The sequence below is a fragment of the Schistocerca nitens genome, chromosome 3, assembly GCF_023898315.1.
Source record: "Schistocerca nitens isolate TAMUIC-IGC-003100 chromosome 3, iqSchNite1.1, whole genome shotgun sequence".
Taxonomy (NCBI): Eukaryota; Metazoa; Arthropoda; class Insecta; order Orthoptera; family Acrididae; genus Schistocerca; species Schistocerca nitens.
In genome coordinates this window covers 214,105,994-214,111,746 of record NC_064616.1, presented here as the reverse complement: position 1 = coordinate 214,111,746, position 5,753 = coordinate 214,105,994, and the positions used below count along the sequence as shown (strand labels likewise).

Below are 5,753 nucleotides of genomic sequence, written 5' to 3'. Positions count from 1 at the left end.
CGTTTTTTTGCGTTTTGACGATTATGTGAATCCATTTTACACTTATTGGTTGATGTGAGGTACAGGGAGGAGAGGTAGGCGGAGTATCTTCGTATTTAACCGTATTCCCGTCATTTTCTGGCACCAGTTATCACAGCAGCTGAGAACAGTGCTCCACCTACCATCTTCAAAGGATGCCATGGGTATAACGATTTTTATTGTATTTTATCCTTATAAGCATTTTGTCATATTTTATTGTCAATCTAGTAAGGTTTCTATTACTTTCTAAATTAAATTACAGGTCTGATGATAGTCATGTGATATGACCGAAACCGGTCACCTATGTTCTTGTAGGATACGTGGTGTGATCAAGACTGAATTTTAAGAAGAAAAATCTTTAATTAAAGCAGAGAGAAATGAAAAGTTTTTAGTGTCGTGTGTATTAATGTGTAACTTAAGGTTGTATACGCTCAAAATGACCACCTTTGACCGCAGTGGATCTTCGACAACGACTTAGAGCAAAGCGACATACCAACTGTGCTGTTTCTAGCGAAATAGCATCGCAGAATTGCTCAGTTTCTTCTCTCAGATCATCCAGCGTTTGTGGCTTTGCTACGTACATGTCCTTGACAGCACCCCAAAGGTAGAAGTCGGAAGGAGTTAAATCTGATGAACGCTCTGGATACTCAGTAGCACATTTTTTCCTTCCTATCCATCTCGAAAATTCACGGTTGAGAAACTTCCTCACATCAAGTTTAAAGGGAAGTGACTCCCCATCGCGTTGAAAGTAATACTCTTCCAGAATGAAATTTCATTCTGGAAACATCCCCTAGGCTGTGGCTAAGCCATGTCTCCGCAATATCCTTTCTTCCAGGAGTGCTAGTTCTGAAAGGTATGCAGGAGAGCTTCTGCGAAGTTTGGAAGGTAGGAGACGAGGTACTGGCGGAATTAAAGCTGTGAGGAGGGGGCGTGAGTCGTGCTTGGGTAGCTCAGTTGGTAGAGCACTTGCCCACGAAAGGCAAAGGTCCCGAGTGCGAGTCTCGGCCCGACACACAGTTTTAATCTTCCAGGAAGTTTCATATCAGCGCACACTCTGCTGCAAAGTGAAAATTTCATTCTGGAAACATCCCCTAGGCTGTGGTTAAGCCATGTCCCCACAATATCCTTTCTTCCAGGAGTGCTAGTTCTGAAAGGTATGCAGGAGAGCTTCTGCGAAATTCGGAAGGTAGGAGACAGGTACTGGCGGAATTAAAGCTGTGAGGACGGGGCGTGAGTCGTGCTTGGGTAGCTCAGTTGGTAGAGCACTTGCCCGCGAAAGGCAAAGGTCCCGAGTTCGAGTCTCGGCCCGGCACACAGTTTTAATCTGCCACGAAGTTTCAGTAATAATCTTCATTATCATAAATGTCGTTAAGACCTGGAGATACCACGTGCGACACTTCTGGGTAAGAGTCACTTACGATAGTTTCGTCAGAGAAGTTTGACGTGATTAAGCCTCTAGACGGCAGAACATACGAGACTGACACCATTGGCCCATTAACGTGCCCTCTTCAGTTACGTGTGGAGTTTCGTTAGCCCAGTACACACAATAATGGTGATTAAATTTAAAAGTCGCTTCATCCGACCAAAGAATCAGATCCTGGAAAAGTTTATCTTCACACATGTTTATGAACCACTCACAAAATTCGGTTTACCTATCTGGGTCATCCGGGTTCAGCGCATGGAGAAGTGTCGAGATGTAAGTCTTCTATCTCTGACACTGCAAAATTCAGTGAACTCTGGTTTTGCTGATCACAGTTTTATTAGAGCATTGGCTCACAAACATTTTAGGGAATTGTGTGTACGCCAGAATCACTGCATCATCACTTCCGTTGTCCGTTGAACGTCTCTTTCTTCCCCTTCGTCCCTTCTTCACATCACGCACCGTCCCATCGTCTTCACACTTGTCTCAGGGATACTTGCAACTGTTAACCGTGAAGGTGGTGGTGCACCAAATTCAACACTATAACTTCGTCCAACCTGAGTCAAGTTCTTTGTTTTCCTGTAATAGTTTAGCATCAACGTCCCTCTTTCAAACGATAATGCCACGTACCTTTCCAATCCTGAACATAATTGAAGCGTTGCTAAGTTTTTCACTGCCTCCTAAATTATTACTCACAACATGTAATATCTCTCTGTTTTAATTAAAGAGAGATTTTCGTTTCAAAGGGTGTACCCCTTATTTTTGGAAACCATGTATTTGCCCAATGTTTTCAACCGAGAGTAGGTTTCACCAGTGATCCTCGGTTCTGGAAAGTCTGCAAGATACTTATCTACGGCTGGTATAGCCTCCTCCTTGGACTAAAACGGACTACTAGCCACAAATGTCTTCAGACATGGGTATAGATCGACGTCATAGGATACTAAATTTGATCAGAAGAGTGGATATTCGTAATTTATAGGCATAACGTGTCCCACTGCTAAACCCTGCTTGTGAGAAGCCGCATTCTCCTGAAGGAAGACGCTATTTTCTTAATTTCTGATTCCTGTATCATCTCACGCCATTTTATAAACCATCTGGCCAGGAAGGCTTGGGAAGTAACCCAATTATTATTTTGTCATTTTCATGGTAATCAAGAAGAAGAAGAAAACTTTTCGTATACCAGAAAATAGTATCCAAAACCTTACCGACAGATGACAGAAATCGTCGTTAGCGTGTTGTGCAGGGCCCGCGTCCATTTCACAGAAACAAACTAGCACACTAAGGATGAATTATTTTGAAAACCCTCTAAATTTTCAGAGAAACTTCTGCCTTATTTGAGTTTTATCAGTTATCATAAAATGGGGCGCTCATCTTGCACAATTTTTACCACAGTCAATTCCTCGTGCAAGATAAACCGTACGCTGTCTCCTGATTTGCGTGTGGCATCAGTTGTTCCATTCAGCTTTAACTGACAAACTTCCAGTACCACACAGTGCACCTTTTCGATATTTTCTGCTGTGGTGGTACCAGTCCTTAGACGCTCTTCACGTGATACATTTTTGAGTTAACTCTACTTCACTTTGTATTCAAGTTTTTATTTCTTAACTGTTTAAAAGCAACGAGCCGATTGCTTATAAGTCTTCAACTACTTGACTGTCACTTGATGATAAACTTTTCAAGGCAAAGAATTTTATTATGCCATTGTTTTCTGCTTTATCCATTTGAACGATACGCACACATTCCTATTTCGAAAACGTTTGAATTAACATATTCCGCAGATCAAACTAGCACCTGGTTTGTGTTATTGTCCGTCATGCATCAACATAACAAAAACAAATTTTCATTGCTATCTACTTCGTATCTGTACCAGGCTGTCAAATTTTCATCTCTCTCTTCGAAAAGGTAAACGAGCTGCTAGTGGTTTCCTGTAGCGCGTAGTGATTGAATCACAGAAAAATATCGCTACACTGAATTTACGTTCCATTGAAAGTGTTATAAATTTGTGTCACACCTTGAATCACCGGCCGTAGTGGCCGAGCGGTTCTAGGCGCTACAGTCTGGAACCGCGCGACCGCTAAGGTCGCAGGTTCGAATCCTGCCACGGGCATGGATGTGTGGGATGTCCTTTAGGTTAGTTATGTTTAAGTAGTTCTAAGTTCTAGGGGACTGATGACCTCAGAAGTGAAGTCCCATAGTGCTCAGAGCCATTTCCACACCTTGAATCGAATCCGGATACCTGCAGTGCTTTTCTTACATGAGAACGCCTAATGGACCGATCACTACGTTTACGTTTCACGGGGTTCCCTCCTTTCCTCTTTATTATACAGTGTTTCATTCAGATACAGTGGGACTTCCACCTGCGGGCGATTATGTACAGTTAACAGTTTGACTGACTGAAATGTAATTCACAGTTACAATCCTGACATTGTGTGTAAATTAGACTGTCCTGTGTACCCAGCCTTCTGCAGTTGTGAGTTCCACAACAACGTGGGAGAGTTTCGCCGGAAGTTTTTTGAAGATAGAGAGACGCTGGTGTGAAGTTAAGGCCGTGAGTCTATCTACGAAGGTCGCTCGACTGGCTCAAATAGCAGTGCACTGCCCTTTAAAGATAGGAATCAGAGTTCGAGTTCCGACCTGGCAGACCTCATTAACCTGTCATATAAACATCCCAGTACATACATCTACCTAGCCGAAGGCGCTAGAAGCGCCTCTGGTTTTATTTGAATCGAGGTAGTTGGTTCAAATCCTGATGGCAGAAGAAATTTTCACCTTCAGTATTCGATCGCCACGGGCAGTTGAGATTTTGGCACTATCTTCTTAATCAACAAACTTTGGAACAGTATTCTAGAACGAAGTCAGAATCTCTCCGCAGTGACTGATGCACTGAGGCAAGTAATAGTGATGGTGCTAATCCGTCTGATTGATATGGACATTAAACAGGCCGCGCCTCATACTGTATACATTTTGTCGGTACAGTCTTTCATCAAACAGAACACTACACGTCATAGCCACTCACCATATTCACTTACACTAAACAGCCGAACTCCAGAAAAACACTCAAGCTTCCAAAGGAAAGGTGCAAAATAGAAAGGAATAAAGACAGCCTTTTCTACGTATTTAGGTGGCTGGACCTCTAGGGGATATCCGAAACAAGAATGGCAAACATCATTTACATTTGAACAGCACAGAGTAAAACGCTATTAGAAGAAGAGTAACACTGAAAATTACTTACATTGATGAGAGAAAAAGCCCTGTAACCACCTGCTTAGTAGCGTATTGGTCCATCTTCGGAACGCAATGCTGCAGCGATTCTGTGTAGTTCTTGGCAGCTTTCTGTAGGTATGTGACACCATATGTCTACTAAAAACGTCACTAATTCTAGTAAATTACAGGTCGATGGTTTGTGGACGCGTTGCTGGCTCCCAATAGCGTCCCAGATATGTTCCATCGGATTTAAATCAGGTGAATTTGGTGGTCATGACATCACCGGGAGTTAACTTTCATGCTCTTCAGACCACTGTTACACGAATATGGCCTTGTGACACGCACATTAATTTTGCTTTAAGATGCACTGAGGAGCCGAAGAAACTGGTACACCTGCCTAATATCGTATAAACCCCCGCGAGTTCGCAGGAGCGCCGCAGCACGACGTGGCATGGACTCGACTAATGTGTGAATTAGTGCTGGAGGGAATTGACACCATGAATCCGGCAGGGCTGTCCATATATCCGCAAGAGTATGATAGGGTGGAGATCTCTTCTGAACAGCACGTTGCAAGGCGTCCCAGATAGTCTCAATAATGTTCATGTCAGGGGAGTTTGGTGGCCAGCGGAAGGGTTTAAACTCAGAAGAGTGTTCCTGGAGCCACTCTCTAGCAATTATAGATGTGTGGGGTGTCGCATTGCACTGCTGGAATTGCCCAAGTCCGTCGGAATACACAATGGACATGAATGGATGCAGGTGATCAGGCAGGATGCTTACGTGCGTGTCACCTGTGAAGTCGTATCTATACGTATCAGGGGTCCCATATCACTCCAACTGCGCACGCCCCACGCCATTACAGAGCCTCCACCATCTTGAACAGTAATCTACTAACGTGCAGGGTCCATGGATTCATGAGGTTGTCTCCATACCCATACACGTCCATCCGCTCGATACAATTTGAAACGAAACTCTTCCGACCAGGCAACATGTTTCCAGTCATCAACAGTCTTATGTCGGTGCTGACGGGCCCAGCCGAGACATAAAGCTTTGTATCGTGCAGTCATCAAGCGTATACGAGTGGGCCTTCGGCTCCGAAAGCTCATAACGATGA

At 43.7% G+C, this 5,753-nt stretch overlaps 1 non-coding gene across 1 annotated transcript; it reads left to right on the top strand.

The window, feature by feature from the left end:
* Positions 1-1,256: 1,256 nt before the first annotated feature.
* On the top strand, positions 1,257-1,331 carry Trnas-cga (transfer RNA serine (anticodon CGA)). The gene has a single exon. It is a non-coding gene; the product is annotated as a tRNA-Ser (tRNA).
* Positions 1,332-5,753: the final 4,422 nt, after the last annotated feature.